This window comes from Ochotona princeps, chromosome 3 (genome assembly GCF_030435755.1).
Source record: "Ochotona princeps isolate mOchPri1 chromosome 3, mOchPri1.hap1, whole genome shotgun sequence".
In the NCBI taxonomy this organism is placed as follows: Eukaryota; Metazoa; Chordata; class Mammalia; order Lagomorpha; family Ochotonidae; genus Ochotona; species Ochotona princeps.
The window spans coordinates 7,485,299-7,501,074 of NC_080834.1; the positions used below are offsets into that span (position 1 = coordinate 7,485,299).

Here is a 15,776-nt window from a genome sequence, read left to right on the forward strand (position 1 = left end):
TGGCCTAGTACATGCTTCATTATATCAATTTCTCAGTATTTTTTATTTCAGATATTCATATCTACATAATATAATCAATTTTTGTGTTAAATTATGTACTCAACTTAAGAACATGTATTATTTTTAAAAGTTTATTTTATAATTCCCTGGGATTTTTTTTCCATTTAGCCAATTTGTATTTTCTTTCTTTCCAATTTCCCTTTCATGAGTTTTCCTTTTGTTATTGAATTAACTAAGACCTCTGTGACCATGTTGACTGTAATAAGTTAGAGTGGGTATCCATGCCTTGTTCCCAAAGAGGAAAATCCGTCAGTCCTTCACCTCCAATATGATGCTAGAGGTAGATTTCTTGTACATGTGTTGTGTCACATTGAGGAATTTCCTTTCCATTCTAATCTCTTAAAAGCTTTTTCTCATGAATGTATTTTTCTTAAAAGCTTTTTCTGCACCATTTTGAGATAATCTGGTAACATCACTTCTTTCCTATCTTCATGTATTGCATTGATGTATTTTTGAATATTGAACTGGCTTTATACTACTGGAAGAAATCCTATTTTGATATTCATATGTTCATATGTCTATATATAGTTTCTACATTAAGCTTTTTCTGTTTCTGTATGTGTTCAGGTGGTATATAGATCTTCCATTACCTTTTCTTCTATGGCTTTTTCTCTAATTTTTCAATCAGGTGAGCCGGGCTGCATAAGAGTAGCCATGAAGGCTTTCTTCCTCATCTGTCTTCTAAAAGAGATTATGTAGAGTTGAATTCTTTAAATAGTTGGTACAATTTAATAGTGATGTTATTGAGGTCAGAGATTTATTTACACTAAAGTTTTAAACTAAGGAAACAATTTGTTTCATTGTTATAGATCTGTAAATATCATATATTTACTGCAATAATGAGAATTGTTCTGTTTCATCTAAGCTGTCTGATAATGTATATAGCATTCTACACAATATTCCTTTATTACCATTTTCTCACCTGTTGATCTGTAGTGTTACCTCCTTTTTCATTACTTTAATTTACTTTAAGTTTACTGTAAAGGAAAGGAGATCACAGGTGCACAAGGAGCATTCCAGGGTGCAGTAGGCTGGGAGAAAGGTCAGAGAGGGGAAATGATTCTGCCTTGCGTCCTGTGTCTGCTAGACTGAGATGGCCTCCCTGGAGTGGGTCTTCATGGGATGGTGGGAAGGGGAGTGGCTTCATGACACTACCCAGAGTCCCCCTGAGGGGAAGGAAGTCCCGGTTTCATTCTCCATATTGCTGATTCGGGTTTTCTCTCCCTGAATTTGTTTTCATTGCTAGGTATATACTGTTGACTTTGAAAGTGTCTAAATATGTTTCTGTAATCATTTTGTTATTGACTTCTAGTCTCAGTCTGTACATTTAGACAACAAACTTTCCTTTATTTCACTTTGTTCAAGTTGTTAAGGTTTATTTCATAATATGAGGTGTGCTATATTTTAGTGAGTATCCATGTGCACTTAAAATTTGGGTTAAACCTTTCAGGAGCAGAGAAATGAATGCGTTTCATCATTGGATTCACCTGTCCTCCATCTGATTTCAGAATTATATAATAAATAATAATGTGACAAAAATTTCTTTGTGCGTGCTGTTTTAGATGACAGCAATTTTTCCCTATAGGTTAGAATATAGATATACCATAGTATACATTGCAATATATTTTCAAGATCCCCTTAAAATTTAATATTTGAAGTTTTGGACATGCTTGAAAATGTCATTAAGAACCTTTTGCAGAACAAAAATGGAAGGCACTCAAATGAATGGAAACAGAGCCACCTAAGATCCTGACTGTCTCCAAAAAAATTTGATAAACTGTAAATGGAAAAATCATACAAACTCTATAGTGTGCTTCATTGAATTAAAAATAACTATAAACTAAAATTAAAGATAAATTGTGAATAATTCGGTAACAGTAACACCTTCAATATGTAGGATTTGAGGCAACCAGCCATAACAGTGATTTTTGCAGACCAGATACCCATATGAAGAAAGACGAAATAAAGAAGCAGGAAATAATTATATAGATATAAACAAAGAATAATGAAGGGGGGAAAATACCTGTTGGTTAGGGTCAATGCTTTTAAATTAATCAAATTTATTTTAAAAAATTACACAAACACAGTAAAAATATTAAAACTAAGAGTTGAGAATTTTCAAGATCTGCAAAATAAAGAAAAACTTCTCAATCGCAGCAGGGACAAAAAGCATGATTAAATCAAGTTACACAGGATTTGAAATCGGTAGAGCAGAGCTGAAAATTTACAGGAGAACACAGTGAAAGGTATCATTCCAGTTAGTGTACAATCTCCAGTGTGACTATCTGGCCCTGAACAATGGCGAGAAGGGCCCCCTCCGCCAGGATGCAGCGGCAGCTCTGGGGAGCGGCTCAGGCAGCAGCCTGGAGTGCTAAGGCCGTATGACAGGGAAGAGGGAACCGCAAAGGGAGGAGAGATGACCAATTTTATGTCAAGATGGGAGCCGTGAGTTTCAGCAGGAAATTGTGAGGAAAGTAGAAATGTGTTACATGATTTTTAGGAAATCTTGTTTTCTTGAAGAACTGTACCCTAAAAGCTGTAATAATCTTGGGTCCTCTGGAGTCAGGTAATACCAGGTAAGTGTGAGAATTCATGGACTCCAAGGGTGGAGCTAAATAATCAAATGTGAATTGATCATTGTTTTTTGATTAGCATATAACATCTGTGCATTCCAGATGCTCTTCAAAAAATTCATGGCAAATGCGTAGGTGTGTTGTGAAAAGCCATGTATGGATTTCAATGCTTTTTGCACCAAAATAGATATTTTAATGCTTTGTTTTCTGTGAACTTTGAGATTTTTGTGTGTGTGTTTTTTAGGTACAATATAATTTTTTATTCATGCATAAATTAGACAATGATCAAATGAGGGTAAATAATGTATTCTCTTCGATTCCTTTTTTATCATCTCTTTTTGGTGACTAAATCCAGCATTGTTTCTTCTATTTTGAGATATACAATGTATTATTATGAATCACATTCATCTTATTAAAGGACTCTAAGTTTAAATACAAATATAGTCAAATGGATAAAGAACTGGAAAGATGCCACATTTTGGTAACTGTGAACTCTAGAGAACAAGGTTAAAGTTGAGAAGTTACCGAATGAGAGAATAGTCTCCTATTTTATTCTATACAATATCCTATTCTGGGCCCGGCATGGTGGCCTAGCAGCTAAAGTCCTCACCCTGAACGTGCCAGGATCCAATATGGCCATCAGTTCTAATCCCGGCAGCTCCACTTCCCATCCAGCTCCCTGCTTGTGGCCTGGGAAAGCAGTTGAGGACTGCCCAAAGCCCTGGGACCCTGCACCCATGTGAGAGACCTGGAGGAGGTTCCTGGCTCCTGGCTTCGGATCGGCGCAGCACCTGCCATTCTGGTCACTTAGGGAGTGAATCATCGGACGGAAAATCTTCCTCTCTGTCTCCCCCCTCCTCTATGTATATCTGACTTTGCAATAAAACTAAATAAGTCTTTAAAAATATATATCCTGTTCTTTAGATATTTTATAACAGCATAAATAATTTATGTAACTTTAAAAATAGTGAATTTTTAGCATTTTTTAGAGTACAGTTGTTTCACTCCTCACTTGATGTTTATAGGATTAATTCTCTTCCTTATGTTATCACAAATTTTGCACAGGGTTCCTACATCATCCACTTAACTCATTTATATATGACAGTACAAAACTATAGGTCCAGTTCACAAGATTATAATAGCACTGGGGGCAAAGACACTCAAGGTGCCTTTTATTTACTTGTGTTTAACATTTAGCTTTAAATTTTTGTTTGTTTGAGAGGCAGAAAGAGAGATCATGCTTCCATCTTCCGATTCACTCCAATCTCTTACGCGGCCAGGGTTGGACCAGGGTAGAAGCTGCAGGGGAAACACAGTTGAAATCCTCTGTGGCGGGTGGCAGGAAGCTGTTCACATAAACCCACAATGTCTCTAAAGGTCAGCACCAACAGGCAGCCAGTGTTACGAATCAGAACCAGAATCCAAACTCAAGTACTCATATATGGAACGCAGGCATTAGAACCACTAAACCACTTATTTTTGGTTTGATTTGATTTGGTTTTCTTTCTTTAATAATCTAGTAGCAAGTGAACAGTGTATTGGAAATCTGGTTGATGCATTGGAAAAGATTGTTTATTGTTTGTTTTTTTAAAAAAGCAGAGAACTAACTTTATATGTCACTGTGCAAGACCATGAAAAGATAAATTTATACCAGGATGGTGTGGCCTGCTAATATATTTACTGGAAATTAAAAGAAAATTTGTTTTAATCAGGGAGAAGAGGGAGGAAATTTTCTTGAAGAACATTATTGAGATAATTGAAGGTGAAAAAGAAAAGAGTAGTAGACCAACCCAACAAACATTGAAAGCCAGTTAGAAACTTAGCTTGGAAAGCCAAAGTGGAGGAGTAGAGAGACGCCTGGGTTTATAAACAGCCAAACAGTACAGAAGTTATCTGTCTGTCTGCCTGAGTTTGTAATGTCACTTGCTTCTATGATTCCAGACTCTATGAGCTTTGGAAAAATAAAGGTAACAACACATAAAATGCACATCATAGAATTGTCACAAAAAACAACTTCAAAAGCATTAAGCATGTAAGATAATTTGCAGTGACTTGCTAAATATTGACTATCATTTTTCTGTTGAATGCATGAAGTTTTTATACTGTGCAACAGGCCAGCAGTTTTCAAGTTGTTTACAAAATACTAATTTTCAGATTTTAAGGAGGTTTTATTCAAAGCATATGGTCCCTTGTGTAGAAAATACTGAGAAAGCCTGAGTTAAACAATCTCATTAACCTATAAATATTAATATGATAATGAATGTTGATAGTAATTTTCAAGTAACATATACAAAACTGTTGCTTAAGGGCTTCACTATAAAAATTTTGTTTCTCAAATACGGTTAGGAATTAGTGTCCCACTTGGTACCAATACTATGTATATAAAAATTTCCACTTACTGCTGCTACTGTATAGAGAAGTGCACCGGAGACAAAAAGCATTACAGTAACTGAAATAAAAACATACTTTACACTTGCTCAGAATACATAGAAGTGAAAATACAGAGATTCAAAAAGAGTTTACTATGAGTAGCTTCATAAGACTGTGTTACAGGTAATTAAGAACACTTAGTACTTGAAGATGAGAATGATCAAAAGAGGGAAAATATCTTTCTCTTGGTGTGCCCCTGACACGGCAAGTGGATGAAACAGAAGAACCCAGAATACAAATTCTGGCACATTTTTATAAAAGCTGCAAGAATTCTGCAATTATAGACACTAATAAATGCCATCTCATTTTAAATTTTACTTCCTAGAGCAACCGAAATCCTATTCTGGGTGTCTTGATATGTTACACGAACAGCTGAAAGTATCTTTAAACACTTTCTTTCAATGTCCAAGAAAACTTGCCACATCCCATCCTCTTTGCAAGCACCCACAATGACATTTTCACATGCCTGAGGTCGACACAAGCCTAGATGCTGAAATCACAAACTTACAGCAAGGCAAGTACAACTTACTAAGTAAAGTTACATGAAGTTATCAACTTTGAAGACGTAGTCCACTCCACCAGCAAGCACTTTAAACTGTGGAATGCCGTCCATCACAATAATATTTCCATAAAGTTTCTGCAAAATTAGATGATAACAAGACCATGATATTTTAAATTGAATGAATTTGAAGATAGTTAAGAATCAGGCTCCCAATGGAATACTTTGTGTCACAAGCTATGAACAGTACTGTTTAATGTACACTCATGCTCCATCTGCTTCCTTTTCCATTACTTGAATCTCCTAACCAGTTTCTCATGCACACTTTTCAGCTCCATGCTGTGTTTTCTATTTATTGAATACATTTCTCACTTCAACATTTTTCCACCTGAGCTGGCAGTTGTGGCTTTTATGGCTGTACACACGCAGGTCTCCCTAGATTATGAACTTCATATTTTTTCATTTGCCTCATGCTTCAGTTCTCCAGCTTAGTAGGCCCTAAAATGTGCAAATTGAGAGGTGTTTTGAGCCAGCCATTGCTATTCGAGGCCATTGACTTGTCATCAATTAGATTAAAACATTGGTTTACAAACATAATGTTTTCTCTTTACTTCATAAAAAATAAAACACTCACAAAAGGGAACCCAGCTGTGCTAAGAAGCAAATTACTTTATGTGGGTAAGCAAACATCTTCTGGTCAGGACTGCAATGTATTATTCAGGTCCATTTTACTGCATCAGTTTTAAAGTAATGTGAATGTTATGTGTTGTTTCTAAGTAATATCAGGGGTTGAGAGGATTCCAAAGAGTTGACTTTCTCTTATAATATGTTTCTGTTTTTAGAAATAAAGAAATCTATTTATCAGATGTAAACGCATGATATCTCATCACTGTGCATAATTATAAATAATTTGAGGGGAAATAATTTCTTTATTTTGACAAGATCTCCAGATTCTAGAAAGAAATTTATACAGAGACTAGTGAAGACTTAATCCACAATCCTAAGGCGTAGGATGCCACAGAACAGTCAAATATGGAAAAAGCCTGTTCCCTTTGATAATTGCATTGATTTCAAAGGAAGGAATGAGCTGGAAAAGACAGAAAAAACACTAATGTGTAATTTCTTGCTTATCAGCACAAATCAGGAGACTATACATATTGGACAGGTTACAGCCTGCTGTGGTGGTGCTCGCTGATCATCTATGAGGAAAACATTTTGTGCCTCAAAATCGTAAGCATCAAAAAGATATTGTCCTTCTATGGACAGTTTCTTCTGTTTTTTATTTTCCTCCTGTGCCATCATGTAGATTTCTTTGTGATGATCTGTTGTTAGTACAACAACTAAGTAAAACCCATGGTCTTCTGCCATTATTTTTTTTTTTATAAAAATGTAAGACAGAATTATCATCAAGAAGCCAGAAATGACAGAGCCAGTTGCCTTGGTACAAAAGTTGCATTTGTATTTCCTGCTAGCAGATGCATTTGCCAGGAAATGTCTAATGTAATAAATTTGGACAATTTAACCAGCATTGTGGATTTGTCCGTTTTTACTGTCAAGCATCAACATCGGCACATAACCCGAGTAGAGACACATGACTAAACTTGCAGTGAAAGATTCCCAAATCATCAATGGTTGTCAAATAAGATAGTTTACTGACCCACATTATGGACATATGCATATATGTCATACAGCTGATGGCATCAATATCACACATGAAAAAAAGCCGGCTTAGTCTCTTGGTTTCTGAAACGAGAAAAGTAATTCTGGTATAGTTCCCTTCTGCTGTTAAACATGTTCTAGAAAGTTAAATAATGCACAAAATTTGGAGAAATCAGTGAAATGCTGTCTAATCCTATCAAACACAGGTCAATGTCAACCTAGCAGTGGACTGAAATTTCCTCCGGCGGAGCTGCTGAACGCTCTGGACTGAAAGCCTAGAATTGAAACAGAATTATACCAGCATTGTATAAATAATCTAACTGTGACCTATGGGGTTAAAACCTATAATTGTAGTGATACTTCAAAGCAGTGACTACTTTCTCAACGCTATTTTGTACAGCCAGATATAGGAAGATGGCTTGTTTGGGTTTTATTGGCCAGGAACAGTATTGCAAAAGTGATATTTTCAACAGCTGCTGGTGCATTTGTGCTCTGACAAATTAGAGGCTAAATCAAAGCGTTAAAGAACATCAAAGGCTTAATTTAATGCAAAAACAAGTACTCCAACTGGATCTATTTTACAGTGAATTAATAATGCAGATTTGCACAGAATGTAAATGCTTTTTGTAGTGTTTGAAAGAAAATTTTTGCTTACAAAACATAAGATTCATAAACTATCATTTTTAGCTATAAAAAAATCAAAATAATTTAGTATGCTGAATAGATTGCAGAAATTTACTAAGTAATTGACTTTTTGAGTTAAAATGTGTATTGATTGTAAAACCTAAATATTGCTAAAAACATAGTGAGCCACTGGAGTCGACTACATTCTTACTTGATATTTCTTGTCTGTTATATTGATAAAAGAAAGTGTTTTTACACATGCTAATCATACTCTATTCAGGATATGCATATTGGTACATTTTCTAACTAGACATTTCCCTTTGGTGCTTGTTGAAGATCAAAAATATATTGGGCAATATTTAAGAAAAATGGAAAACATAAAAATGCAATTTTAGGAAGGGTTCTTGCTGGGATATATGAGCAAAGAAAAATGATCCTAAGAAAAGAAATTAGGGGATTTTTTTAACTGGAGAGAATTTCACAAATTTGAATTGTCCTTTCTAACTAGGTGTAAACTTAATTGAAGTTTTAAGATAGATACTAGAATATTTGGAAAGTCATCTGGTAGATGTGTTGGACTAGCGTTATTCTGTTTTACTTTCACCAAATTCTCAGTACTATTTTGGTCCAAGGTTTCAATCAGCAGCTTTCCAAAAAACCTGAGGCAAGTTATTCCATAAAATATTCCATATAATTATAGGACTGGAATGGAATTTCTTGGAGAATATCAGAACAAATTTCAGATCCTTTCTTCCATTGGCAGGTTTGGTCATTCATACAATTAATACTTAATAGTGTAACGTTTCACTAGACCTTTTAAAAATATTTAAGATCATGTTTATTTAAAACATTACTTTTTAGAAAAATCATGATCACCAAGTATATCATCTAAATTAAAATTAATTTCTTACTTGGGTCAATAGGGGCAAAGTATTAGAATTAATTATTGCTCCATTTTCCTTTAGGAAGACAACAGACTCTATCAACCCACTCAGATGAAATGTACACAAAATATCTTCGTTCTGATGTAAACAGAATGCTGAACTTGAAAATGGTGAATTTATATCTATTATATATTACAATAACCCCCTTTTCCTCATTAATTTTACTGAAGTCTCCAGATGGGAAACAAAATATTAATTTTGTTCAGCCTTAGGCATTGTTGACTGTTAAGGTACTCACTAAATCACTAATCTTATTCACATTAATATTATATTTCAGCTATAAAAATTTAAGACCTTTGGGTTTCGGGTTTTGTTTGTCATAAGTATAATTAATGGTTTCTAAAAATGATTAATTTGTCAAAATGAAAATATATATATGTATATATATATTGGACATTCAAGGCTCCTGAGCAAGCTACCCTACCTTAAAGTCATGGTAATACTCATGAAATTATGCAAATTAATTGACTCTTTCAATGTTGCATAAAATGCTACTTCCAGTACAGTGCATGGAACATTAGGCTGTTCATCCAGCAAAAAAAAAAAAGGAGGGGGGGAATCTGCATTCCAGAGGCTGCAGTATTCACAAGCAAGGCATTATGCTTAAGGATACTCACAGCTACAACCTATTTTTCTACAAAACAATTGGCTTTCAACCATTGCATATAGAACTTGTGTGGTGTATTACATTTTTTTCCCAAGCAACTGTCAAGAAAAATTAGCTGTGTCTTCCAGGTTTTCCTTCCTCCTACCACAAAAAAAAAAAAGGAAAATATTTTTACTGTTCAAACATGTTAATGAAAAGAAATACTTACTTTTAAATTACTCAGGATTATGGCATTTTTATTGAGAAAATCGCCATTTAAAGGCTCCAGAAACAATGCACTATTTTAAAAACCTCAACAATAAAATTGTGCCAATTATTTGCTAAACAATGGGAGAAAAAACAGTGCTATAGCAAAACAAAAAGCAATGTCTTCAGAATAATTGTCATATCTAAAATTCAAAAGCCCAATTTTCTAAGACTAGATTAAGAATATCAAATTTGGGATGTCGCTAATACGTAAAATTTTATGTCACAGTTGCATTCTTATTTTGTACTAGCTCTAGCACGGATGGTATAATTCAGAAACAGTTAAAAATTAAACTTTAAAAATGGATTAAATTGCCTGCAGAGTTATCAGACCTACAGAATCCTCCGCTAAAGAGAGAGGCTTTTCTGAGGAAAGACAATTATCTCTGGTTTACCATTATGCTCTGCATTCGACAAATGTACTCATGTACTCAGTTGTTATGGTTTGAGGCAACAACTGTGGACATATATTAATTTTCAGCTCTCCTCCATTAATAAGATTACATGAATAAATATATCAAAGTAGTTTGAATAAATATATCAATATCGAATAAAATATTTTCCCCGAGAGTTACACGACTTTTCTCATTCTCATACCAGTTTAAAAACTCACCTCTTGATAAATATTTTCTTTTTAACAATTATTTTGTCTTGGCATGCACTTATAAATTAGTGAAATCTGCATGCAAAATTGAGTGCTTTTTTCTGGTACTAATACAATGTTTCTAATGATCATTTGTTTCACTTGTATTTGGTGAGAAAGAGTAGGCATAACAGAGTGAATACTTGTATAGATAAAATGTCAACCTGATTCAATGCTTTTCCAAAGATATATAAAAAGCTTGATGAAATATTTTTAATCCCAGATTTAAAAATTTGATCTGGACTTACACAATTATGAAAGGATTAGATTTCATTATATTGTGATAAGTATTATACGTAGATCCATGTATCTATTTATGAGAGTATGTTAATCAGACAGTATTTATCATCCTGTTCATGACTAGGGACATCACATAAGCATCCAAAACAACTCTTACAATTAGATGCTTATATAAAAAGAGCCAAAGTTCCTCAAACTAATTTCTTAACAACATAAAAATAAATTGGTATTGATAAAGTCATCATATGCTATAATTTCCATTTTTTTCTGCACTTATAAGAGTTTTTAAAATTTTTCAAAACTAAGTTCAAAATAACAAACGTTCAAAACATTCATTGCTCAAAAATACTGCGACAGAAACTAATTATGCAGCACTCTGCACAATGAGTATACTATTTGTAACTATCAGCAAGCAGGGCCTGACTGCTATACTGCAATCCGCTTCTGGAGCCAGTTTGTGTCCTACCTGATCTGTGTCTGATCCAACTCCCTACCAGCGACCTTAGAAAAACAAAGGAAAATGAGCTAAGTATTTGGGCCCCTGTCCTTATGTGGGAGACCCAAACAATCACCCAGCTTCCAGTCTTGGCCTGAACAAACCCCAGCCACCTCAGAAGAATCTCTGTATGTCAGTGTCTCTCTATAGAGATGAATAAATATTTTAAATCAGAAAACAACTCAAAGAAATGTGATTACCCAAACGAATTATAACATTGGTGCAATTACTCATTTCTGCCAATGATACATTTCAACTCATGCATACTCTGTAGCCTATACATCAGTCTATACAATCTCATAGTTTTGGTAGTTAAGATACTGTGTCAACTCTTAAAGGAAGTCAATATGTGTATTTCTGCCTTATCAACGATCATCTTGATGCATGTATTGAAATCAGTGTAAATTAGGCTGCAATGTTGGATTTTTAAAACAGTCTTCACACTGAAAGGGTTAGAGCCCCACTAAAAGATTTCAACTCCCTGGTCCAACTTGAGAAAGACATTGGACCAAAGCCACTACAGTCACTTTTCTCACACACCTGGATTTCATGGAGTGGGTCTCAATTTTAATGTGCAGTTAAAAAATGGTCTAAGCTAATATTGGAAAACAGGTGGCATGTTTAGAAATGTCCAAGTGTTACTCTCATCATCTTTCTGATTAGTCTTAATGAGCCTTTTTACTCATTAAGAATCCCCAGGTCAGATTACACCAAACCTTCATTAAGAACCCATCTTTCATATGAATACAAAGGATGGCTAACATTAAGCACCAAGACTGCAGCGCAGTGTCGTAATTGTTCACTTACACCAGCTTGCTTTGGTTGTCTTTGAACTCTTAGTAGCAATTTTAGAAATACAACAGATATCTATATACTTGGAGAACTCTTAAAAAAAATAAACTCTTTAGCAGCGATTAAGAAGATACATAGCGCTCTACAACACAACATTTTCATTCAATGAAACAAAAGTATAAATGCTAATGCATAACAGTTGTCAGGACTTCTCTCTATTGCATGTTTATCACGTGATTTTACTGTAATGAAGTCTACATTAGTCATTGTATTTTTTTTTAAGTGTGAGGCCTAACACGGTGGCCTAGTGGCTAAATCCTTGCCTTTTTTTTTTTAAAGATTTATTTATTTAATTACAAAGTCAGATATACAGAGAGGAGGAGAGACAGAGAGGAAGCTCTTCCATCCGATGATTCACTCCCCAAGTGAGCCACAACGGCCAGTGCACGCCGATCCGAAGCCAGGAACCAGGAACCTCCTCCGGGTCTCCCACGTGGGTGCAGGGTCCCAATGCATTGGGCCGTTCTCGACTGCTTTCCCAGGCCACAAGCAGGGAGCCGGATGGGAAGTGGAGCTGCCGGGATTAGAACCGGCACCCATATGGGATCTCGGGGCGCTCAAGGCGAGGACCTTAGCCGCTAGGCCACGCCGCCGGGCCCTAGTCAATGTATTTAAATGTTATCATCACCCTAAGGGAGATAGCCTTGCCTGTCTGCAGGTACTCTCAAGTGTTTGGGGAAAACAGAATTAAAAGACAACTTACTTTGGTATCAACATTTTTTAAATTCCATGTGTATAAGACCTGTAGTTTATGGGGAAAATGCATATTACAAAATGTGTACACATGGATATCAAGTGTTTTACATCCAACTATACAACCTTGGATGCAAATTTCCCACAAACTTATTAGAATACATTTATATGTTCCACAAAGAAACCACGACAGAGAAAAATTAAAAATCATTCTGAAGGACCTCAACCCCACAACTTGTAAGTAAAATTGCAAGAATGTGTTTTCCATGGAGCTGGCTTGGTGAGGCAGTGAGTAAACCCTCTATGTAAGAAGCCAGCATTCCATGTGAGCATTAGTTTGAATCCTAGGACTCCAAACTGTTCCAGTTCCAATCAGCTTCCTTCTGGTGTGCCTGAAAAAAGCAACAGAAGATGGCCTGGGTGAGTGCCCCTGCCAGAATAGACTCAGATGAAGTTGCAGGCCCCTGGCTCTGGCCTGCCACATCCCTGGCTGTTGGGGTTATATGGAGAATAAATCTACAGATAGATTTCTTGCTCCTTCTCCATCTTTCTGCTTTTCAATTAAACAGCTTTCTTTTTAATTTAAAGAAAATTTGATATCCCAGATCTGTCTGTATCTAAAGCTTGCTTCTCTTAATTACTGGTCTGCACTGCATTTTCTATCATTCTCAGCAAGCAGCCTTGCTAGCCACCACCCATCAAATCCCAAGTCAACATTAGATGTTACTATAGCTCTTTATCCACAACTTCCCGTTTCTTGAGGCCAGAAAGCTGTCTTTCTTTGGAATATTAACACCTATCGCAGTGTCTTTCATAGACAAGTGCCCACAAAATGTATGAATGAAAATAATCTGAAAAAGACATTCAGAATCAAATACTTGTCATTCTTACTTTCAATATATAGTACAGAACATTTATGTTTGAGCAAGTAGACTGTTCAGCAACATCATACTCATTGCTATTACCCGTGTTATCATCTAGTTTAATGGTTCTTTTCAAAATTAAAATCTTTCTGCTTGTTATAAAGCTCAGAACTCAGGAACATAAAATAGGTTACCCAGAGCTAAAACCATTGACCGGCTCCCCTTCCGTGAAAAGTCTCCAAAAAAGAAAGACAGGAATCAGTCGATGTCTCTGCCTGGAAGCTGTCACACCAGAAATCTCAGGTTTGTTTCAGAAGCAGCAACGTGTTATGGATTAACAATCCACATAAAAAAACTGGACTGAAGCAACACATACTCAAAAACTTCATTTGCATTACAAATAGGTAACCTGCCATGATATTTTGCTACCCCACTGACACGTTGCCAGGGAACAACAGAAAAATAAAAACCAGTGTGTCTGCTCACAGGTGAGGAGCAGAGCTTGAATAAAGGGAAGCTGCTATTCAGTCTGTTATTCGACTCACCATATAAACACACACCCACTCTCCTTTCCAGCCAGGAGAAGCGAGATGACAGGGCCAGTCACCCCTGCCTACTGGAGGTCCCCAGCATGAAGGGACCCTAAGGATTCTGCACACACGAAACGGAATGTTAAAGAGAATGAAGAAATGGAAGCAGTGGCGGGGAGAAGAGCCTGCTGCTTCTCATCCAGAGAAAAACATCAAGTCTGAGAAATAGCAGCACCCAAAACAGAAGAGTGATAACTGGTTGCAGCCAGTGCTAGCCATAGACTGAGTGAGACCAGAGGAGACTACTTTGAAGTGACCATGTGCATTTAACAAACATTTGCTAAATGTTTTATAATCCCTATGTATTTGAAGTTCATTGTCATGATCCTTGACAGTTATTGTGTATTTTGGTTTAATCCCTGCATCTATCTGTTCATCCGGTAGAAAGAGTAATCTTACTCTGGCTAATACCTTAGCTGTGAGTGAGATGGCAAGGGCTCATCCATCTGTTCTCTTCTTGTAAGTGGAAGACACAGAAACCAAATACATCTAGCTCTAAAGCCTTTCGTTCTCTGCACAACGCCACAATCCCACACACAGTACTGTGCTTGAAGTAGTACCAGTCCCTCAACAACCATTCTGTTCCTCTCAGTCAGCTCTATCATGCAGTCTGGTATTTCCCTGTCCTTTCTCAAATACGGTTCCTTCCACGACAGCTCATAATCTGAATTATGTGAGGGCTCTGCCTCTCCACACCACCTCCTCTGGTTTTGTTAAGCCTGGGGCAGGGACAGGGTGGAGGTGGGGAGGAGAGGCATATCTCTGAGCACAAAGTACTCTGAGCAAGGTTTTTGGTGTGCTGGGTTAGTTGCTGCTTGGAAAGGCTACAAGCCATACCGGGGTGCCTGAATTTGGTTCTTAACTCTGCTCTCTGTTCCAGCTTCCTGACAATGTACATACTGAGAGACACAACATAATAGCTCAAGTATTTGAGTTTCAACCATCCAGAAACTGAGTTTCCAGTCCTAGTGAATGGGAGATTTCTTCCTCTATCTTTCTTTCTCCCTTTCATAAATTTTTAAATTGTAAAAATGAAGAAGAAACTTGTTCTATTGGAAAGGACCATTGGAGGTACCCTGCAGGGATATACAGTCACCAACACAACTGGCCAGCCAATGAATCAAAAGATAGAGGATGCTTGGGTCTCGATGAGAACCTGTGTATTTCCCTAATTAGTCCTGAACCACATAGTACATCCTTGATATGCGGACGAGTTGTGTTGACATCACCCAAGGCTTGTTAGAACCACAGAACGTCAACCTGATTCAGGCCCTGCCTGTTTCAGATCAAGTACAGAGATTTGGGGTGCATGGCTTGGCTCCAAAATAATGCTCTCTAATTCAGGACCAATAGAGGAAAAGGAAATTTATGAAACACAAAGAGGCTGAACAGGCAAAAATGATCACTGGAGAATGCCTAAGCAGTCACGGGAGAAAGAAATGAAAGGAAGTTGTTCTAATTAGGCCAGTGTGATGCTATGCTTATGCTTATGCTTATAAACCAAAAAAACACAAAATGCCGAATATCAAATCCATCATGTCCTTTGTCACTTGCTTGGTTGATACCTTAGAGGACTTAAAGCTGTTTGCAACATCCCTGAGTAACGATTATCAGCTATTATTTGAGGGAGGCATTCAGGGTCCTATGGTTTCCAGAATCAAATTCCGGTAGAATGGGGTGTCTCGGAGCCTGCCACTGACATTTTGAGAAGCTAAAGCAGTTTCTGAGGCTTACAGACATATATGAATCCATCTTTA

At 36.5% G+C, this 15,776-nt stretch overlaps 1 pseudogene; it reads right to left on the reverse strand.

The window, feature by feature from the left end:
- Nucleotides 1–6,861, reverse strand: part of LOC101533862 (adenylosuccinate synthetase isozyme 2-like) — a 74,150-nt pseudogene extending 67,289 nt beyond the window's left edge.
- Nucleotides 6,862–15,776: the final 8,915 nt, after the last annotated feature.